General features: G+C 47.2%; 1 pseudogene; it reads left to right on the plus strand.

The window, feature by feature from the left end:
* The first annotated feature begins 3,799 nt into the window (after positions 1-3,799).
* Positions 3,800-5,745, plus strand: LOC101982412 (annotated as a pseudogene).
* The last annotated feature ends 18,151 nt before the right edge of the window (positions 5,746-23,896 follow it).

Raw genomic sequence — 23,896 nt, forward strand, 5'->3', positions numbered from 1 at the left:
AAATCATTCCCAGTACTGCTTGTGGTCCAGCTACGTTCTCCCGCTGGGGATCTGCTCTGTGTCCAATTGCCCTTCAGAGGATGACCTTTAACTTGCTGGGTGAACTTGCAGGCTGCCTTGCAGTGTTTGTGCATTATGTAATGTCTGTGCTGCAGGAGAAATCTTATGGAAACACATGGAGGAAGTTTGCTAGTCCAAGGGGTAGATTATAAATCCTGCCCTGTCTAGATAGGGGTGCCCTTCAGTGTCCTCACAATTTTGTTTTTATAGGCTCTGAAATGTCATACACAAAAATATTCAATCGTTTCAGTGCTACCACCCTGGGCAAAGAGGACATGCCAGGATCTGTTTGGTTTATGTCATTATATTTACGTCATCATATCATCAGCACATTAGTGGCCATCATATTTCCTAAGCAGCAGTTATCTAAAGATAGAAATTTGTATCAAGAGGCAGCTGTTACTCCCTGACTGGAGCAGGTTGGGCAAGGAGGACCTGCTACTGTCCAGGGCTCTGAAATACTCCAGCACTGAGGGTATGAAAAGACCAGAAAACAGCATTTTATTTTGTAGTCAAATTATAAGCGAGTCTGTTTCCAAGATGTATTATACTTCTCCAGCTTGGACGTCTGTAAAAACAGTTCAAGTCCTGCTTTATAGTAAGACTGGCAGACACGTGCTTCCAAAATTCACACTTGGGGATGACAGGACTGACCTGTTAGAGGCGGTCCTCCCCTTGGGGAAGCCAGCTGCTGTACAGTACTACTTCTGCATCCTGTTTGTGTGCTGTGGTCAGGAAGAGTCAGAGAAGGCGCTAACTCACTCCTGTGCTGAGTTAAACCCCATGCACGGGCAATCGTTCCCAGGTAGAGGTCTGCTTGTGGCAGCTGTGGAAGGGCTGGAAGTTTCCTGACACTTTCTCGAGAGAAACCTGGAGTGCCTGCTAGACAGTCAACATTTCAAGGTTAATATCAGCACAGGCTCAGGATGGAGCTCGCCAGCTCCAGGGAATAATTGTGTTTCTAAGATGACAACATCAAATGCAGGGCAGAATTTAAGGCGTGTCCAGTGTTGTTCTTCCTGCTGGTGTGCAGCTCCATTCCTGTCTCAGTCAGTTCACTGAGACACCTTCCACCAGCCAGAAAGCAGCTCTCCCCTCAGATAGGGTTGTACGTGTTCCTCAGCATTCCTAAGCGAATACAGAGACAGGAAATGCATGGGCACTTCATGTTACATAAGGAAAAAGGGAGGAAACATGCTGCAACTTTTTAATAAAGTGACTTAACACAATATGTCCCTGTCAGCTTAGGAAAAGAAGGGAAGTTCTTTTCATTGCTACTTCATAACTGTATTTTGCCACTGTTATGAATTGTAATGTAAATATCTGCGTTTTCTAGTGGTCTTAGGTAACCTCTGTGAAAGGGTCCTTCGACCCCCAAAGGTGCCACAACCCACAGGTTGAGAACTGATGTTTTAGTCAAAGCTGAGAACCCAGTTCCTGTGGCTGCAAATGCCTCTACCTTAGGTGTGTGTTCAAGGATGCCCGCTCCCCGTTTCCACTGAGAAGAGGTACTCAGAACCTCTGTGCCTGTTCACACTGCCCAACGGGAAGTTTCTGAGCCATCATAGATGCAAAAACCTTTCCCTTTGTCTCAGTTATTCCACTCAAAACCATTACATAAAGAGTATTTGTGTACCATCTAGCCAAGAGGCCACGCAAAACTAGTGTAAAATTAGTCTCTCTACCACACCGTACCAAAAGCTTCCTGGGCCCTTCTACCCTGAGCAGTAGGCTTCGGCTTTGAAGTCACAGTCAGGTTCTGTGCCATTGCTTTCCTTGTTCACACAAAGAGGTGCTTTAATATGTTTAGGGAAAGTGACCAATTAACTCTGAAATCTAGGGTAACAGTCTTTCTTGGACGATCTGGAGAATTTATGCCCTGTAATGAACCGCTGTATTGATTCACATTCCCTGTCGTAGGCAATTGCTTCTCTTTCCAGATGAAAATACAGCATGATAGGTCTTTCCAAAGGAGTGTAGCATGATGTCAGAGGTTACCTTGTCTCCTTACCTGGCTAAGTTCCACTTTCCTTAAACTTGGCTGCCACTGCCATCTCCAGGACGTTTCCCCAGCTGCAGTGCTCCCGTGGCCCTCATGGCTCCTGTAGGAGTTGGAATGTCACAATTGTCACACAGGTGTACATGAGCCTTCCTGCTGGAAGGAATTGTGGTTTCCATCTGAGGGTCCAGCACAGTTCATAGTCTCTGCTGAACCGTCACTGCGTGTGTGCTAGGTAGTGGGTGGAAAGACAGGTCCATCAGGAAGCTGTTGTAGAATATAGATTATATTGAAATACAGTTATCAAGAATGCATTACAATTTAATTTGTGATATAGTACCATGTGCATCTTTATCAGCACATTGAAGAGCAAGAGATAATAACAGGTGCTAGCGAGACAGCCCATTGGTTAGCAGTGAGTGCTGCTCCTGCAGAGGCCCCAAGTTCAGTTCATACATCCTCACCAGGCCACTCAGAACCACTGTATCTCCAGGTCCAGAGGGTCCTCTGTGTGCACCTCTGAGGTAGGGCAATAATGCAAGCACACTCCCAATGATTAAACAAAATTGGCCAAAACAACCTGTCAGAGAATCAAAAGCACAGTAACTAATGACACGCACTCCTAGCCAATCACAGCACGCCAGCAGCAGCTGCCAGTTTCAAAAGCACCAACCAAAAATGTTCCTGCTTCCTGTGGCAGCTTAATTTCCCTAACCCCATAAAACTCCCAACCCTTCTACAATAAAGAACTTTTACATTGGAATCTCTTGGAGTCTGTGTCGCTGTCGCTACATCTTCTCACCCGCTCCCCTCCCCCCTCTGCCTGGGAAATGGGGATCACACAACAGGCAGCAGCAAGGAGCCTGCAAGAAACTACTACTGGAGCCCAGTGTGAAAACACCTTTTCCTTTAGCTCACTTTTTGGGTCCTCCTTAACCTCTTTTGGGCATTTTTCTTTTTTGTTTGCTGCCCCCACTGCTGTCCCTGTCCCGACTCTGCCAGTGTCTTGAGTTCACCTGCTTTGGCTGTTTTTGGTGACTTTCTGATCCCTATTGTCATTTTCTAAGCCCTTGGTGAGTTGGGACTTTCTTTCCTCTCTTCCATTTTCTTTTCTTTCCCATTTGTCTTCCTGGTTAGGAACTCTCCATTGTGACTTGGTTCATCCTGGTACCTCCACATAAGGGCTGACCGCCCAGGAGGTAGAACCCATAAAGGACCGTCCAATGGATCCTTTTTGCCAGGAGACATTGTGTGAGCATAAGGCCGTGGCCTAACAAACTGCGGAAGTCCCTCACTATAAGCAGCACACTGGGTCCGGGAACACTGCTTTCCCTTCTGTCCTTATCCTCACAGGGACTCCCTCACAGCCTGAGGACAACTGATGACTTTGGCCAGGGGTCATTCTCCAGGGGCGTCCCGACCAACCGCTCTTCGGCATATAAACTGTTGAGCTTCCTCTTTTAGTCTCTCTTGTCAACTAATCTGGTTATGTGAGCACCTATTAAAGGCCTTAGGACAAGATCCTGTCTTTTAATTCACAGAAAGGCTTCGGCCATTCATCTGGGGTTGAATCCCCTTTCCCTTCAGGGATTGGAATGTTCTCCCCAGATGGCAGCTGCTTCCACTAGTTTGACCCTGGAGCTGAGTACAGGGACTGAGATGCAGTTGTCACTCACCCCGTGCCTTTTGGCTGCTTTCTTCTCTGCTGCACCTCCTCACTGGCTCCTCCTGGGGCCTATTATGAATGGTGTCCCTTCCCTGGAGGATGGGACCTTTCCCTTCTCTGCCAGCACTGCTACCACCCCCTCCCCAAAGTTGGCAAAAGTTCTGTGAGTCTCATGTGAGGGCCTCTGCCCTGATTCTTGCAGGCCGTTTTCTCCTCTACCTGGTCTGTACCCACAATATGCAGAGCCTGGAACAGAAGTTGCCTTTTCTGGCTGATTTGATGAGCTATTCCTGCAGCACTTCAAAGCTGAGGTGGCCCGGGCCTCCGGCTCACTCTCCCTACCTATCTTGGCCCCATTGAACCCTGGTGTGGAGACTGAACCACCACATGACTTGTCCCTTGACAACTGCAGTGTGGGTGGGCCCTGGCTGTGTTGGGCTCATCTCTATCTCCTGAGGACCTAGCTGGCCCCCTTCCTTCCTCAGTCTCTTCCTCCTCTATAATGTCCTCAAAGCCAAAGATGAAGAAACACTTTTCCCTCCGTTCAGTGGGTTGCTCAGTCAGAAGTTCTGTATGTGGCAGCTTGTAGTGGCGAGGGGCCATTGACTCTTCCTCCCCAACTGGGCCTCTGGAGGCCACATCCGGTCCTCCAGTCCTAGGTGGTGCTGGGACACTTGGTAGGGGACTGGCTTGTGATGGTACATCCCCTGGGGAGACATGGACTCACCACTTTAAGAGGCTGAGACCGAGTCATGGAGGGGGAACCTTGAAAGACGGAGCAAAAATGGTACAGAGAGAAGAGCTGCTCAGTTTCATGGGGGCTGAAGAAGCTGTCCCTGACCCAGAAGGAGTGCGTTGTGAAGGAGGGGTGGCTGGGCTGACCTCAGGGGGAGGAGGGCAGCCTCAAGGGCAGAAGTGTCACCTACTCCTCCAAAGTGGAGGAGAAGGAGGAGGAAGAGGCAGTTGCCTGGAGTTCTTTGTACCACCCAAGGCATCCCGGTCCCAACTCAGCATCCCTGTTCTACTCTCACTGATGTCTGCACAGCCACGGCCCTAGAGATGCCGACAGGGAGAACACGTTTGTGGTTCAGGTAGAAGGCCCTTCAGAGTACATTCTGGAGACAACTGATGCACTTCCTGTGATCTGGGTGTCTGACATCCAGGAGTTCCTAAGCCCAGGACTCTGCCCTGCTATCAGCCCCTATCCCATGGCCCTTGCTCTGGCCCCTGGGACCTCCTTCTACACAAAGAATAATGCAGACAGCCTGGAGCTGCCCTGCCCTGCCCAGCCAGGATCTGGGACCACTTGGTTCCTGGGGCTTATGGAAGCCTTTCTGACCAGCCATCGGCATCCTTCTCCCCTAGTTCTGCCTCCATTGCTACCTCCTTGACTCAGTGCTTCCTCTGAAATTGCCTCCTCATTTTCCCATTGAGGAGAGGCCCCTACAGAGACAATTTATCCCCTCTGAACCCCTCCCCTCCCCTGGATACTCCAGAAGCAGCCACAGGGTCATTCCTGTTCCAAGGGGATTCAGAGGGTGCTGAGGGAGATCAGCCCCTCTCAGGATATCCTTGCTTCCATGGCATTTAAGGTTGCCTAGCTAGTGCTGGAAGGAGGCACTGGCTCCCATGGTGTCTTCCTGGCACATCACAGTGAGACAAGATGTAGTGACTATGTCCTCACTTTCTACATCCAGAACAAGGCCAAACACCTGCATTTGTCACTGAATGAGTAGGGTCTATGCGAGGTCCAACATCTGTGATTCCAGTCCATTTTTGATATGCTTGAGCACTTCTGGATGCTCTGGAGTCTGGAGGCTCCAGTGATATTGTCCTTGTTGGCTATGTGCCTTCCCAGTGGCAGCAGGGCTGGGAGCAGGCTGGGAGCCATGTGGGCATGTGTAAGGGCTATCAATGCTACCCTGATTCTCCCTGTTTTGAGCAAATACTCAGACAATGGGCCATGCAGCTTCAAACCCATTATGATTGGTACTCCATGTTGAAGGCAGTCAGTCCTTGACCCCTCAGTTTTTCTCCAATGGCACTCTGCCTAGAATAATGCAGCAGAGACCCAAGCCCATACAAATGTGCAGTTTGGACTTAATATTACCCTCATCATGCTTACTGGCCAAGGACAATACCCTGATCCTGTCTCACAATCCATGATTGGCCTACAGGCCTATTTCCAACAAGTGTCTGACCTAACCTTTAAGGCCCTCTGATGTGGAATCCCCCCTATATTTTGTGAATACCATTAGTTAATAAAGAAACTGTCTTGGCCTGTGATTGGGCAAAAGAGTAGAGCTAGGTGGGGAAAACTAAACTGAATACTGGGAGAAGGAAGGCAGAGTTTAGAGGTGCCATGTAGCCACCAGAGGGGAAAGATGTGAGTTGTCAGCTGGAGCCTTGCTGGTAGGCCATGAGCCTCATGGTAAAATAAAAACTAATAGAAATGGGTTAATTTAAGATATGAGTTAGCCAGAAATACACTTAAGCTATTGACCAAACAGTATTGCAAATAATATAGTTTCTGTGTAGTTATTTCGGGTCTGAGCAACTGGGAACAAATAAACAGCTTCTCCTACATCAGCCCCCAAACTTTGTATGCCCCCAGGACAGTGTAGGCTATTTCTGCAATCTTGTCCAGCAGGCTGTGGAACCATTTTCTGAATTTTCAACCTGTGTCACCAATGCTGTTGAAAAGCACATCCCCTGTTCTCTGTATACAGAAAAAAAAAAATGAAGCATATGACAGAATTAGCAAGTAGTACTTCCTCATCGGGACTGTTAGTCCTCAAATAATGACACATGGATTTATTAATTAATTATGAAAGCTTGGCCTATAGCTTGTTCCTAACTAGCTCTTATTACTTAAATTAACCCATTTCTGTTAATCTACATTCTATCACATGGCATTACCTTTCTTCCATCTTGTATCTCCTGTTTCCACTCCATGTCTCCTGGTATTCCTTGCACCTAGATTCTTCCTCTTCTTCCTTTTTCTCCCCAGAAATCCAATTTATTTCTCCTACCTATTTATTGGCCATTCAGCTTTTTATTAAACCAAGCACGGTGATATATCTTCACACAGTGTACAAATGTTCCACAAGAACAGAATCCATTGATTGCAGTTCAGGACATGATTTTAGTCTGTGAGTGTGGTTGCCCAATTAGTCTGAGTCCTGTCAATATTTGTGTGGTCTGTTTGTGAATCAAGTAGATATCAGCTAAGGCATTCTGAAACAGCTCTCAATTCTTTTATGCAAACAATGTCAAAGATACTCTCAGTCACCAGGAACTTGAGCACAGTATGCTTTAGAATTCTTGGAACTTCTTGTTTTCTGTATTAAAAAAAAAAATTAAAGTTCCCTTAAGTAAAGTTTAAAAAAAGAAAGAACAAAAGAAAAAGAAAAGTGTGTCCCATCTGGCCCTACCAAGGATATCCTTATTAAACAACTAACCTGGGAAGGGCTCAGCATCATCACCCATAATGCCATGGTACCTGGTAGAAATGAGAATAGTCATAAGTGGGCCTTGGTCACCCATGATATTGACACACAGAACAGGCCCATTTCCACCCATGGCTTCCATCAATGCTGTGATCAATGCCAAACTTGACAAGGATGATAATTCTGCCCCACCAGACCATACTTGCTGGGGATGTGGACAGTCTGGTCACTTAGGTAGGGGTTGTCCCAGGTCTCACCCAAAGACCTAATGCCTTAAATGCCAAAAAGGCTATCATTGGGCACAAGACTGTAGAGGCTCCCAGTGGGTTCTGATATAAATAATAGACTGGACAATGGCTTCACACTCCTGGTACATGAAGGTAGGCGGTGTGCCTTGGTTTGTAATCATTAAGGTGAACTGGTTCTCATCCATTAGGCAGATTTCTTTGATTTCAGAAGCATAGTAGATGTCATTTAAAAAGATGGATTGCCCCAATATTTTTGTTCTCTCTGCTGATGTTACTAGAACAGCAGTAGAACCAACCTTAATAGAGACTTTGGTCTCTTTGTGACCTAGCTTGAGAGCATTGTAGAACACCTTTAGGTCCTCTTCCAGGACCAAGGTGGCAGCAGGGAGTTTCTGCTGCTCAGTCAGTTTCCCAGGACAGACTATGAAAATAAGCTGGCTGCTGCCCTTCAGGCCAGTCAGCAACTGCTCGTGGTACTTGGTGTACTCCCTGACCCAGGAGTTACAGTTATAGATACAGACTGCAGAGACATTGTTGTAAGCAAAGCCAGGAAAAACAGCAAACCACTTAGAGAGGAAGTCTGTTTTAAAGTGATTGCTAGGTCCAGTATGAGCACACTGGATAATCATTTCCCTCGGGACAGACAACTTTCTGCCCTCTCCTTTTAAAATTAAAGATAAAAATCATGCCCTACCATCAAGAAATGCCATCCCCTAGGCTGCTATTGCCTTTACAGATGCCAATAAAAATAATTTGGGGTTAATAATAATGGGAGTTAATCATTAGAAAAAGGCCTATACCCAACCAAATCCTGAATCAGTACAATGAGGGGAGTTATTGGTGGTCCTTAAGGTATTGGAAATGACTTAATCAGAACCCATAAATATTTTCTCAGATAGCATACAAGCATGCAAAATACTATTTTTTTTTGCAAAATTAAAGTCCCAAAGGATTCCATCTCCAAAACCATGCAAACTATTCAAGACCTATTACAGTCCAGAGGACACCTCTAGCACATATCTCTTATCAGATTGCATATGGGCTGCCAAGAATGCTAGCAACATGCAACCACAGAGTAGACCACCTAATTATGACTATGACAGTGTCCTTGCCTTTGCTGGAACAGGATTGGCTCCTCCATCAGCAATTTCATTTGTCCCCCCAAAATTTGCACAAGCTTTTACCTGGTTTACCCCTGCCCAGCTGTAAATTTAATTAAAACTTAGACAACTTGACTAGACACTAGTCGGGTCATTGGATTTGCCTACTACATTCTTTGGCCAAGTATGAGATCACGTACAATGCCTGCTAGATTTCTCTACACTTGTTGCATAGTGCTTTATGGGAGGGGTGGTGGTGGCTCTAATATTTCTGCTTAAGTGTCTCCTACAAGTAAGATCCCAACAACAACAAGTAGGATCCAGGCAGGAGCCTTGCTCACCACTTTAACTCTGAGAAAGAGCGTGCAACACACAAACCCTTTTTTATCTTAGCAAAAGCTAAATCTACCATGTAGTGCAATGTGCAGTAAATATCTCTGTATTTGGTTGCAGGAATCTTCCATGGTCTCCTGCTTGTACACACCTAGTAGACCTGATTTTGCTGCATGCCCAGGTGGGGAGTGCTGAGCCATGGGCATGGTCTCAGCTACTTTGCTCCTGACGCAGAGTGGGCACACAAGCACCTTGGTCCACAAATGCCATTTAAGTGTTCAGCTTTCTGAAAGAGCAAGAGTTCACACAAGCCACCTCCATTTGAAACTCACACAGGGCTTTTTATTTCTCCTACCACTGAATCAGGAAGACCTTTTTTAAAGGAGCCGCAGCATGTCACCTGCAAGCAAAGCCCATTCAGGAAAATAAATGTGACTAAACTTTGGATTTTAGTGTCTAGAATTCCTTTCCAAGCCCTCTCAGGTTTAAGTAGATTTTAGTTGTCCCCACATTGGGCACCAATTTGTTGTGAGGAGCTGCTTGTTGGTTCCTGGCTGCTGAGCCCCAAAATAATCACACAGAAACCATATTATTTAAATCACTGCTTGTCCCATTAGGTCTAGCTTCTTGTTGGTTATCTCATATATCTTAATTTAATCCATCTCCATTAATCTGTGCATTACCACAGGGTTGTGGCCTACCAGCAAAGTTTCAGCACATATGCCTCTGGAAGCAGATCCATGGCTTCTCTCTGACTCCACACTTCTTTCTCCCAGCATTCAGCTTAGTTTTTTTTTTTTTTGCATAACTAAGTTCTGCCCTGCTATAGGTCCAAAGCAGTTTCTTTCTTCATTAATGGTAATCACAGCATACAGAGGGGAATCCGACATCATGAGACCATTGGGAAACACGGGTATTTACATTAAGAGTCTTAACAGTAGTAAAATTACAATTACATAGTAGCAATGATAATAATTTTATGGTTGGGGGTTACCACACATAAGGGACTGTATTAAAGCATCACAGCATTAGGAAGGTTGAGAAACACTGAACTACATGACATAGCCACTAACCAATCAGAACATATAGCAGCTGCCAACAGCCCATTCAGATATCCCAGTATGTATCAGTTATCCCCAAAAATGTGGTGAGATTACCCCACGGGAGGGATAATATGGGGGGAAGTGTCGGGACAATATTGGAAAGCAGTTATGTTTTAGGTGACATGCCTGTTTACAGGCTTTTAGAAGAACGAACACAGAGGGGTCGGGGATGAAAGGATTCAGGAGAAGGAATCAAAGGCCCTTCGTGCAGGTGGGCACTAGCAGATGGGGTGAAGGAACCTGAGACTGCTGCCCTTGGTCTAGATTTGGTGGGAAGGGAGGATGGGGAAGTAGCCCCAGGTTGTAGGAAGTGGTTGGTGCTTGTGTATGAGACACCTGTGGAATATCCCAGCAAGTACATGTCCAGGTGTGTGCTGTGAGACTTAAAAAGAGGAGTCTGGGCTCAAGTTTGGCTTTGGCATGACAGGCCTATAGCTGTGAGCCTGCATCGTGGCCACCTGCAGAAGTCTGTAATATAAAGAAAGAAGCCATCTGAAGCTTGATGCTTGGGCAGTTCAGGTTGAGGTTGTGGACAGAGGAGCCAATGAATATAATGGGACAGAGGCAGGGAGGGGCAGTAGGTGAGCTCTGGAGTAGAGGAAGCCAAGGGAAGAAAATCACCTGTACATTTCGATTGTGTGGGACCCTGGTCTCTTCTGTGCCATATTAGGCCCAGGTGAATCTGGAGTGACAGGTAGGTCAGCTTTCCCTGAATCTGTCACTGTTCTAAACTATAAGGAGATGCCTGTTTCTTTCATAGAAAAGTGACTTTGGTTATCAACTGGAAGTTTTCATTTCAGACTCACTTAGGAGGGAAATTCTAAACTGCCGTGACCATCTTTGGCCCAAGCTTTTGGAAACAGCTGTTGTGTGCTGCTTCCGGCCTGAATCTTAACATCACTCTGGGTCCACAAAAATCTTCAGTTGTTCACAGGCAGAGCACACTGGTTGTGAACCACGCTGTGGCCTTTGGAAGAAGGTGGGTAGCGGTGGCAGGGCAAGGTGGTTCAGCCTCTGCCCTAGGCCAGTGCTACCATGTGACTTAAAAGTGGGACAGAGAGCACTTTTCTGCTCTAGCTCTGTCCTCATCCTCTGCTTAGTCTGCATAGCCAGAGGTGCGCGCTGCCTGTGGGAACAGCCCTCGTACAGTGCGGACATTTGCGGAATGGCCATGCAAATCCTTCGGACATGCACATGTCCCGCTTGGCGGAGCATAGGAAAGTGCTCCCTGGTCCAGCTCACCAGCCCTGCCTTTCCGCCAAGCCCCGCTCCGAAACGGATTCTGTTAGTTCTGCCTGTTTAACTTGAAGCCTGTCCAGAATGTCATGATCGTCCTGGAAACAGATAGTCTTGTTCTTAACTCCATCATTTTGACCTCAAGAGTTTCATTCCAGAGGGTTGCGTTAGCATGCTCTGAAGTTCTCTAGTGGAGCCTGATTGAAAAGAGGTCTGAGTTGGAGAGCTGAGTCCTCAGTGCCACAACCCAGGTTCAAACTCCAGCTCTGCCACTGGCTTCATCGTATGATGCCTTTCCCCGTCAATAAAATCATTTCATATAAATAAGTATTTTCAAAAAATTGTGCTAAAATGTGCTAAAATTCCTACCTTATAATTCAGACCTCACCTAGAGTGCCCAGCGTATATTAGGCATTCAATAAGCTTTCATTATAACTGTTATAAAATTAGCCACAACCTAGCTGGGCCCCTGAGTACTTTTTTGAAGACTGGCTGCTTTCCCTCTCCGTATGCGCTCCCTGCCCACAGGCTGCTTCTGAAATGGGAGGTGCTGCTGATACTGAGTGTGTGGCTGAAGCCCTGAACCATCCAGTCCTATTTAGATCACAGCCACGGCTCCACGCGAGGTGCCCAAGGGAGCTGTTCTTCGGGTTCCATAATGGGGGACACAGCGTTGCTGAATTTTTCCCAGGTCTGGGCTCAGTACTCACACGCAGGGGTTCCGATGAGCTGGACTCTGCTGTGTCTCAGTTTAGTTTGACTAAGCAAGCCCCTCAGCCACTTCTTTGGGGCTGAAGAACCAGGGAGCAGCAGAAACACGAGAGGATAAACGGCTTCCGGTGCCTCATATTCAGCTGCCTCAACAGAGGGAAGTCTGCCTTGGCTTTGCGCCTCGCTGCGGCCCCAGGTAGTTTAGATGAAGCTAATTGCTAGATAGCTCTGTACAAACTTCCGTACCTCGGGATGCATAGCTAGCGGTTCAGCCAGCAGAGGGTGCATCAGGCAGGGCCATGACAGGCCCTGCTCCCTTGGTAGCTTTATTCCCACTGCTCCTCAGGTGCCAATAAAGGGAAGCCGTGTTCTGAAAGTAGGAAGTACTGTATTTTCTCCTCTGTCCTCTGGAGATTTTTTGGCCTCATTTCCTCAAGAATGGCAGGGCAACCAGATAGGGATAAAGAGACGGAAGGAAACAAGGTTAAGCTGCAACTGAATGTTCTTGCCCACCTCAGCCTCCCAGGTCGCCTTGCTCAGGCTGCGCACAAAGAGGGCTGTGAGATTTCAAAGCATTGTAGCTGCTCTGGGTATCCATTGGGGGCAGACTTTAATAACCGACAGGAGATGCTTGACTTCACAGTAGATTTTCATCAGCTGCACGGGGTTAAGACCTAAGTGTCTCAGTCCCTGGAGAACGGGAGGAGAAAAAGCCTGTGGCATTCAGATTCAGTAGAGAACCTCAGAGCTGGTACCCTGCTCCCCAGAAAGCTGGAAGGTGGTGGATAGAGAGCAGTGAAGTCCAGCGGCAAAAGAGGGAGATGCCTTAGTTTGGATCCAGACAATTCTCCCAAAGCAATGTGTTGGAGGCTTTGGTTCCAGCTGGGTGTTATTAGGTGATTATATAGGTGTGCCCTTCAAAGAGACAGTGGAAGCCCAGAGCCTTCTGTCTCTCCCTGCACTCCCTAGCCATCTTGAGGAAAACAGTGTAATGACCTCCGCTGTGACGTATCACCCCCTGGCACCCAGAGTAGTATGGCTAGTCGATCACACAGTGTAGAGCCTCTGAAACTAAGCCAAAACAAACCTTCCTGTCCATAAGTCGATCATTTTGGGTGTTTGTGGCAATAAAGAACAGGATAGGCAGCGGTGGTGCATGCCTTCAATCCAAGCACTAAGGAGGCAGAGGCAAGTGAATCTCTATGACTTCGAGGCCAGCTTGGTCTACAATAGTTAGTTCCAGGACAGCCAGATCTACACAAAGAAACCCTGTCTCAAAAACAAAACAAAAAACAACAAAACAAAACAAAAAAAAAAAAACAGGTGACTAACACAGAGTTGTTCCTATGTAGAATTGATTTGATCCCTCAGGGAAGCAACTGGATAGCCTGTTTATGGTGCAGTTTCTCCAGAGAAGGGAAGGAAAAGCAGAGGGGTAAGAGCAGCAACCTCTTCTGTGATCTCGAAAGCGCAGAGAGGAGGCGGTTCCTTTGAATGTCTTTTTGGTCACTCCAACCAGTGCCAGCTAGGTCCCTGCCCTGCACAGGCCACAGTTCCGAATTCCCCAGCACAGGATAAAGGACCACGAGAGGCCCTGTCCATAGACGAAACAAAAGGTCGGGGTCAGCCGTGGAAACACGAAAGGAGATACTGTCTGCGGGGGCAACAAGCTGTGGCAGTTTCCAGGGCTTTTTTTGGAGGTGTGTTAAGGAGAAATCTGAGGCAGGAGGATCATGAGTTTGAGACCAGCCTGGGCTACACATTTTTTTTAAGTGATAAGGAGAAATAAACTCCAGGAAATATTATTTTCTTCTAAACGTTTGATGATAGCATCCTTACTGACAGCCTGGAATTCTCAGTTAGCAAGGGCAGCATTCATGCAACACCGCCACCCCATGGCATGCCGCACCTTTGCGAAACACAGGGGTTGTGAGACAGGTTTATTTAAAGGCAGTTAAAGGGTCTGGTCTTATCAACAGTTACCACAGTGGTGATTTCGCTTATCTAGTTTAAGACCTCCCGGTCGTCAGGTTCTCTGTTTCCATAGCCTAAGTCTTGTGGCTGTTGATACTGAACAGTCTGGTCAAAACTGTTGTTGGGAATGGCACTCCTGAATGAAGAACCCAGCTTCATGGCTCACCCTGTGCTGGAACCTGGCAACTTACTTTCATTAAGGTTCATGGCTTCCTTCTCCACAAAACAGGGATGAAAGTTTCATCTTCAGCCTCCTTGCGTGAATACAACTAGAGTGTGTGAAGCACGCACGTGAGCACAGAGCCCAGCAGGTTGCTGAGCTCCCACCAGTTTGTGGGCTCCCATTACATTCCCTCTCCCACACTGGCTACCAGTTGCCCACACGCTCAGCCAGTGCACATAGATGTCTAGTTGGTGCATCCTTTCTGCTCCACCGGTACTCTGCCTTCACATGCCCCAGAGAGTTTCACTTTCCTGGGCGGGGTCACAGATGTGGAGTCCTCTGGTCAGGTCTGTTACCCAGGGGTGAGCCAGGGACCAGGAAGTATGTCAAGCCGGTGTTTGTAAAGGCCTTAGATAGCCATGTGCTTTGTTTGCCAAGATTTTCCCAGGGAGCCCTTCAGTGTGTGTACCTTGAAGAACTTGTAAAATAAAGCCGAACAGAACTTTCCTAAACCTGAACCCACAATCAGTGGGGGATTGAACCAAATGAGGTCCATCCCCAAGAATTACAACCGGAACTGAGAAGTAACCTCAGCTGCAGAGAGAAATCCGGTCCTTCCTGTTGATGCTGTACTGACTCACACCATCTTTATTCAGATCCCTAACACATGTCAGTGTGCAGTGTGTGCTCCAATGACTTGAACATTATTTGTCTCCTTATACCCTACGGTGTAGGGTTAAGCCAGCCCCTTAGGGGCAGGTTTGCCTCGGGCGAATGTTGACTGATAAATCGGGTGCGCGGAGCCTGCGCCTGCTTACTGTGCTAGTGGGAACCTCGGTTCTGTAAGTTTATTTTGCCATTAAAGCTGTATATATTCTTTACTACCTGCCTGCATTTATTTATGCCTTTACACTACGGGAGGTTCAGGGTCCCTAAATCCATGCTGAGTCCCCTGTTCACCCAACACCTTCGTGTATGAGGCACCTGATGGCATTTCCCAGTGCCGGGAGTTCATCAAACTGGGCTTCTCGTTGGAAACATTTCTAGTTTTGACGTCACGATGGAAAGAGACATTGTGAAGCATCAGGCGGAGAGCAACAGCAAGTCCAGTGACAACCTCGCTTGACAAGACTTTGGGTCTTGACCCAACTTTGTGAGCTGAGATCTCCTCCAGCAGCTTTGCTTCCCACCAATTGGCTCTTCGGGAGCAGCTTGCACAAGAATCATCACCACGCCATGTACTAGTTGGAGGGCCCCCACATTGTTATATTGTCCTCAGACAGCACGAGCAACAGAGCACAGCACAACAAACCAACGGGTTTGTGCTGGGCACAAACTCAATCTCTCACGCCACGGTTCCCGCTCTATGGAAATGCTAGACGGCCCTACATCGTGACTGCTCATGTCGCTGGCTATTTCCTAAACAGTTTCACAGCTTCCCAGAGTAATTAGCTGTTATTGGTAGGCATTAATCCCTGCAGGTAGTTTGTGCTTACAGCAGCAATTCTTTTCAAAAGGAGTGTGGCACCAGAGAAATTTGCTGAGCCGTCCTGGGAAAGGATGTTTCTATGAGTGACGTAACCACTTGTCAGGTCCCATCTCCGGAGTTTGAGAAGGAACTGACACCAGAAGAGCCCGCCAGGCAGCTGCTGGGGTCTTTCCTAAGTGTAGAAGATGATCACAGCATGACCTTTCTCTGCCCCACCAGGCTTGTCCTCCACCACCGACCACAAGGCGTGGCAGCAGCTTTTAGTACCGCCAGCATCTCCATGCTCTTCATGGTTGTCACCCACTCTACTTCATCCGCCCCACAGTGTCCTCCGAAACCTGAAGATCAACTTGAAGGGATCACTGCTGTTCCCCGCCAGCCCCAATCACCCCTCATCCGGGCTTGAATTGCTTTGTGTGGTATCTCTCCTTCGCCTTCCCCAAGACTGGTTCCTGAGACAGAGGTGGTACACAAGTCATATTTGCTAAACAGACTAATGCAGAGGTGATTATATGTGAGGGAGACAGCTCAGTGTGTTTCAGAAACTACCAGAGACTCCTGCACCCTGCCTCGATCTAACGTCTTAGTTTTGTAATGTCCAACTTCTATAAAATCTAGTCTTTATATTTTAATAAAAATTATCACTATGGCATTTTACTATGAAGGTCTAATAACCTGTTTGGTTCCCAGAACCCACACAAAGATGGAAGAAGAAAACAAATTACATACAAAGTCTACTGATGTGCTCTGTGCCGTGTGCAAACACACACACAATAATTGTTTAATATTTTTTAGTCATCACTATGTAACATTCAGGATATCATTTTACTTTTGTGGCTTTTTCTAGAATTGTAGCTCACCTAACAGCTTTTCAGGGGAGCACAGCAGCTTATAATCTAGCATTGGCATGGGATACACATCTGTTTCACATGCAAATATAGATAAATCTCCAGAAAATATGTCAATAATGCCTCAGAGAAGGCTTCGTTGCCACTGAACCTGGTTGGTGTCACCTGAGGAATGAGTGCAGAAAGTACCATTGAGTTGAGCATACTTTCCTGGTACAGTGAGCTTTCTTTTTAATTTATTTTTATTTTTCTTTCATATTTTTATTAATAAGTTTTTAACACAATCTTTTCTCATTTTACATAGCTCTCCCCCATTCCCACTCCATACCCTCCTCCCACCCCACCCCATCCACTCTTCAGAAAGGCTAAGACTTCCCATGGGGAGTCAACAAAGTCTGACACTTAATTTGAGGCAAGACCAAGGCCCTCTGGTGCAGGAAATCCTTCCATATATGTGTTGCTTTTATTGGTTAATAAAGAAGCTACCTTTTGGCCGCTGATATATATATATATATATATATATATATATATATATATATATATATATATATATATATATATATATATAGAGAGAGAGAGAGAGAGAGAGGGCAGAGTCAGAGAAAAGCCATGCCTCTGTTGTAGCCTGCTGAAACTTTACCACGAACTTGTGGTGATACACAGATTAATAGAAATGAGTTACCCAAAGATATAAGAGCTAGCTAGCAATATGCTTAAGTCATTGGTCAAGGAGTGTTGTAATTAATACAGTTTCTGTGTGGTTATTTCAAGTCTGGGCAGCCTGGAGCGAACCAGCAGCCTCTGCCTACACTCCCCGCTTCATCTAGGCTAAGCAAGGAATCCCTCCATAGCAAATCTACTCTCAGACACACTGAGCCTTCTGAAAGTGCTGCAGAGTCTCTTGGGATACACATCACATCACACCAGCTCCACTGAGAAGCCAGAGACAGTCTGACTTCTCTACATTCTGATCGCCTTGCAATCCTTCGGCGAACCTATCCCTGTGCCAACAAAGGGTTGTATGAGAATAGTTAGTTTCTGGCCACTAACCTTGTGGTGATATTGTTACCTTAACTGTCTCCCTCACGGTCACCTCCTTCCCTCCCATGTCCACGCCACCCTCAGTACACATGAGCTGGCCATGTGTTCCTTCAGGAGGATAGAGGAATTTGCCCCATGAAGTCTCCAGTTTCTGCCCATCACTCGTCTTAATGCATCCTGTGGTCTCTAAGGGCTCTGGAAGGGACCTAGGAGAGTGGGCGGGGTCGGGCACGGGGGGCGGGGCTGCCCTCAGACCACTGCAGTCCTCTGCTGGCGGTGGATGTTGGAGGGGAGGATAAAATGGTGGTTCTTGTCTTTCAGCTGACGTTTTACTACGGTAAAACAGATGGCTGGTGTCCAGTGAAGTATTATGAAGACATGAAGAAAGACTTCCCAGGCGGGGATATCCGACTCTGTGAGAAAGGAATATCTCATGCTTTTGTCCTCGGTTTCAGCCAGGAGGTGGCTGCCATAGTTGCTGACTGGATGAATAATAAACTGCCCAAAATATAAACACTGGCTCAGGGAAAACACACCTACATTCAATACAGAGAAGCCATAGGTGTGCCCTGTTTGGTGATAATGTTTAATCTAAATGCTTGAAAAGGACTTTGAGACCCTCGGCTGCAGACGACCAGCGCTCAGCTCCCTGTGCTAAGACCGAAGTGAGCACAGCTGATGACTCATTCCACACGTTCCCCGACTCAGGAGACACAGTGACCTCCACAAGGATTCCTCTCTTCACAAGGAGCCCGACAGCACTGCCCAGCACAGTTTGCCCAACACAATTCTGCAAGCTGAAGAGAATCTGAATATCGGGGATTCTGACCAGATTATCACTTTAGAATAGATTGTCCTGAATGAAATTATGAAACACTTCCTAGAAAATAGAAACCACCCATGAACATGGGTGGGCAGTCAGTCATGTGAAATGAGTAAGACGGAGACAAGCTCACCCTCCATGTCCAGTTGCAGGGAGGAATGGGCAGATGACGCTGGCAGTGAACTTGGGTTTCCTTCAGGCATTGGGGAAAATCAGTTCTGACTTTGTACAGGTCTTGGCTGAGGTCATCAGCATGTCTTCCTGATCCTCCTGCAGTGAAACAAGAATCAAGGTTGCCTGATATTGATCAACTCACTAAACAGAGTTGCTGAAGGATCCTGACTCTGACCTGTTACAGAATGGCCAGCAGGTTCTTCCTGGGCCCTAAAATGCCAAGTCCCTGCAGCCTCCTCTGGAACAAAACAGGAGGGATGGACTGTCCACGTCAGATTTGTATGGCCATGGAGTAGCTCATCTGTGTGGTTTTTCCAGCGAAGTGCCATGGACAGGAGGCGGTGAACCACTGATGCTATTTGTGGTGGCTTTTGCTACTCTATGATTCTTCCTTTCTGAAAATCTCCCAGCAAATAATTTTTGGAAAGGTGTTTTAAATTGTTGAGTAAAACATTAACAAATTAATTCCCCATTTGCTTAAACTTTACTGACTGGAAAGACATCACTTTATGAATGAATTTCGTATTACTTCACCTGTGGAAGCACAGGTGGCTGAGAAGTGGAGGGACAGCTAGGCTGCCTCCCTTAATTGACTCAATCCTAAGCTCCCAGAGTCCAGTGAACCCCACTGTCTGTAGTGGCAGTGACAGTTGACACACAATTGGAAACATTCCATTTTTTCTAGAGAAGTGTTCTTGTGGCAGTATCGTTCCTCAGGCAGTGAGGCGGTCCTTCCTCTCACAAACATGGATTCTGAGGACAGCCTTGGTTCTTAAGTGCCGCCAGCTCTGTGGTGAGGGATGGCTGAATTCTCATCCTTTGCATGGCTGCTGCATTGGAGCTGCAGCTTCTCGGAGGGGAAAAGCCAAACTCCAGACAAGGAGGGCTCTTAGTCCATAAAGAAGTCCAGTAGCTACACAGCGAGGGTTGGTGCTACACACAAATACTGTATCTGCATGCAGCGGCCTTCTGGAGAGCTGGCCTGGGAAGCCAGGCTTCCTGCTCTGAGTGCCTTGCTTATAGGGCGGGTCCACTCAGTGCTGGAAATGAATGGGTGGAAGCAAGTGCTGGCAGATCAGACTCACGGGAACAACACAACCTTCATAGATTCCTTTCAGAAATTACGTCACTCTGTGTTTCCAAACTCTACTTAAAAGACTCCGGTGCCTCATCCCTGTTCTACATTGAAACACCTAATGATATTTATAATAACTATTTTTCCTGCTTGTACTGCTGTGTCTGGTCTGATCTCTGTGTGCTGTGAGCAAGGATATAATGTAAGCAGTTGGCCTAAGCTACACTCACTGTTAGAGGGAAACAGTTCTTTGACATTGCACTCCTGAAAGAGGGAAGAACCAAGCTTCAGGGTCCTGAATCCTTAGGAATTACAGAGACGCTGGAAAGATAGCTCAGTGGTGAAGATCACTAACTGCTCTTCCAGAGGACCAGGAACCCATAGACCAATTCCTATCACCCTCATGTCAGCCCACCACAGTCTACACCTCCTGTCTCAGAGGATCTGACGCCCTTCTCTGGCCTCCCTGAGCACCAGGTATGCACTTGGAGACCATCTTGAACTACATGGCAAGACACTGTCTAAGACAGAAGGAGGAAGAGGAAGAGGAGAGTGCAGAATACCAAAACTGTTAGTTAGTGGGTGAGATCCATTTCCCAGTAGCTGTGCCTGTGTGCTCCATTTAGCCACACGACATCACTATGATCTTCACAGTGCTTCTACTAAAGCTTTCTAGTGCTGTGTGAAAAGCACTACTTGGAACGTTGATCCAGGTCCTTGGTGACTCCTTGCACCGCCATAGACACTCTAGAGGCAGCTCTAGTCGGCTCATGCCTGAGGCTCTGGCTCTGTTTGCACTGTTCAATCGCTCAGCCCTAGACAGCCAGGCACATTCTGTGATTTGACTTTCCCTCTTACTTACATTAACACTGTAACAATTCAGACTAAAGGCGCATAACAAACTAACAGGACCCCTGACTCTCTGTTGAATGTTTTTACTATAAAATGAGTTTGGGGTACAGTTTGGATGGTGTCTAAAGATGGTGGTGACTTAGTGATTGTACTGTGGGAATGTAGGTGAATGCCTGGGTTGTACTGAGAACATGCTGTGTCTCAGAACTGAGATGTGTCCTGCCAGTTTGCTCACAAATAGTGTACAAGAAAACACTTTCCTCTGTTTCTGCCAATATTGTGGAGTTCTGTGATCATTTGGGGATGTGTGAAATATTTTTGGAAAGCAGAAAGCTCTCTCCATCATCGACCTCCCACTGTTTCTTCTCTAGACAATAAAGAGAGAAGTGAATTTAAATGCTGGGTCTTTGACTCACAGCAGTACAATGCTACGTAAGAGTTCATTTCTCCTCCCCCAGCCTCCTCACTTCTCACCTGTGAAGCTGGGCTAATACGAACACTTGTCTGGCTGGGTGTTGTTGTTTGTGTCCTTGTTATGCTTGGACTTGCAGATATTTTGTTTGTCATAAATCAATGAGGCCATGCATGTAGCACCCGATGTCTTGTCTGGCTTATGGGCAGCCTGCTATAACAGGCATTTAAAGGAAGAAACAGCCAAACTCCTTGAGTCTCACCAGGGCAGTGAAGGCCACTATACTAGTTCTGTCACACAAGTTGTAAGGATACTTGTGGTCTCCATGCTCCTGGACCTTGCTTCTGTGTGGGGATCACATGCTGGCCTAGCTCAGATTTCTGGACTTGGGCCATGCAGCCTCCCCACACACAATTTAGGATGCTCTCACAGTGTGCTTAGAAAAAAATGCAGAAAACAGCATTTCTCAGAAAACACGAGGCATTTCTGTTCCTGGTCTGCTGGGCACAGAGGAAAGGATTTACTTGCTGGCTCTGGGAACAAATACATTTCCAAGGATGTGAGCAAAGCTCTCCTGACTAGAAGAGACGGACACGTAAGCGTGTCCTTGCTGCTTTCTCACAGGCTGTGATTTGTGTCTGTGCCCCATACATATAGAGGAGGTAAGTGATCACATTGCAGGGAACAGCTGTGGGCCATTAATAGGGTCTCCGCCACCTCCAGACCAAGACTGGTATCAGTGAACATGACACTTACTGAAGCCTCCAGGTGACACCCTGGCAGCAGGGGAAGAGCCATAGAGAACATGATGTTGCTATAGTTCTGTGAAGAGGGGGCTTCTGGGGGAAAGGGGCTTCCTTCACTAATAAAGAAGAGGCAGAATTGGACCAGTTTGGCATAGAGAAGAACAGATCCAGGTAAAGTAGCCCCTAAGGTGTCCTTGTCTCACAAACAGGCTTCTCAGTCCATGGAGGCTCTGACTTCCCCTGTGTTCAAACAACCTGGGTGTAAAGTGCCCTGCATCACTGAAGATTTCATACCTGCTGGGGCTGGAAAGATGGAAAAGTGCTCATTCCACTCTTAGGTGACCTGAGTTCAGTTCCAAGCACCCTTGTGGGTATTCTCACAACCATCTACAACTCCAGCTCCAGGGAGATCTGATGCCTCGGGTCTCCATGGGAACCTGAACTCAGATGCATGCGCGTGCGCACGCGCACACACGCACACACAATTAAAATAAGCTTTAAAAATATTTTATACCCAGCAGGTGACAGGAGCTGAGATCCTAGTTCAGGCCACTGCTCTAAAGAAGACTTTGTCCCCTTCTTTCTGCTACACCATGCTGCCTCCTGGAGGCCACAGTGGGCAAACCTTGCAAGAGTGGAAGGATGGGAAAGGGACTCACATAAAGGGCAAGTGAGACCCATCCCCAGACACACACACACACACACACACACACACACACGTCAAAGGAGGTGGTTGTCATAAGTGAGGCTTGTGAAAGACTGGAAGTTGCAACTGCCCAGTTTTTAGAGGCGAAGACTACAACAGACAATATTTTGGGAGGAGACAAGCCCACACGCTGGTGTCGGTCTAGGATGCACTCTGTCAAGCCTTCTAGTCTCCTGGTGCTCTGTGCATAGCACAGTGACTCTTCTGCATGTGTGCTCGCTCTTAAGCCTTGAGACTCAGTTTCCATCATGCACAGCCTCTGAGACTCGTCCCGAAGTGCCACCTGCTTCTACCTCCTGAGCACCCATTTAACTCTCTCTTGCCAGCCCACCCAGGAGGGCTGGTCATGATCGGTGGATCTCTGAGCGTCATTACTGGAGAGACAGCAGCTTTGCTGGCCAGTTCCTTCCAACCCTTACTGTCATCCCTCCTTGTCCTTTAAAGGAGAGTTCCAGAAAGTGTGCTTGAGTTATAATCATCTCTATACTTGCCAAAGAATAGGACCTGACACCAGACTTCAGAATAAACTAGGAAGTCCCATTTGAGCGCCTCTGCGTCCTTAAACTAGGCATGCCAGTGAAAGTGCTGGACAGAGTCATGTATGCATTTCCTGAGCAGAGTAGATTCAAAGACAACTGTGCACTTCCTGACACAAAGCAACTACAAACAAGGTCAAGACCCTTGTGGCCCATCTCGTCTGGTATGACAACAACGGTTCCTTCTCTTCTATAATTAGAAAACCTTTGAGGCTTAGGCATTGGCAACTACCAAATAAGTGTCTTGTTAACTACTGAGCCTTAACCCTGCAGAGTAATCCAAATGGGAATTACAGCACAATACACAAGACAATGGCCAGGCCAAGGAGAGTGTTCTCATTTTGTATTGCATTCCTCAAACATTCTGGTGAAGGTGCTTGTGCTGACCTCCCCACAGCGGGGTGGATTTCCTTCCTGGGTATGTCTCTGGGAAAATTCCTCTTCTCTGGGATGGGAATGTGACCCCCTTACTGGGCGTCCATTAGAGTCACAGGGTGTGGGTGCACCTGCAAGGTCTCACTCCCTCACAGAGGGACTAGACTCCCACCTCTGCAAATCCACCCAGCTCAGGCTCTGCAGAACATCTGGGCCTCCTTGTGCTGGCCATCGCTGTACACCTGCATGTGATTAGGACTCGGCAGACACCACAGCTCCACCGAAGTCAGCCCCGGTGACATGTCCCTGTGGAAAAGACCCTCCCCAGATTGCTGAGTGCAGGTTCCAAGAATACGTGAGCTCCACACATCTGTGACCACAGCAGTCCCCATCCTCAGTGGAGCAGCAGCAAGGACACCTTCACCCCAGCCTGCCTGGAAATCAACAGCACCAAGGGCAGACTGAGCACAGCACAGCCAGGGAGGGAACAGAAGCCCAGCTTGGCCTCCTCAAAATCAGCCACTGAAGAGTCTACTTTAGATCTCTTTACAACTGCCTTTGAGACGTTAGATACAATTTCAAATCCCCTGACTTTCTCCACGCAAATGCCCCTTCTCTTGTGAATGTGTAAGCCCCTGCACAGCCCGCTGGAGTAGGCCTTGTGGACAGTGAAAAACAGTGAAATTTAACCTAGGGATGTAATGAACAGTGCATGACAAGACTTTACACCTTTCTATGGAAGGGTCACAAAGATTGCACATTTCTTGGACCTGCAGA

Source organism: Microtus ochrogaster, linkage group LG3, assembly GCF_000317375.1.
Source record: "Microtus ochrogaster isolate Prairie Vole_2 linkage group LG3, MicOch1.0, whole genome shotgun sequence".
NCBI classification, from domain to species: domain Eukaryota; kingdom Metazoa; phylum Chordata; class Mammalia; order Rodentia; family Cricetidae; genus Microtus; species Microtus ochrogaster.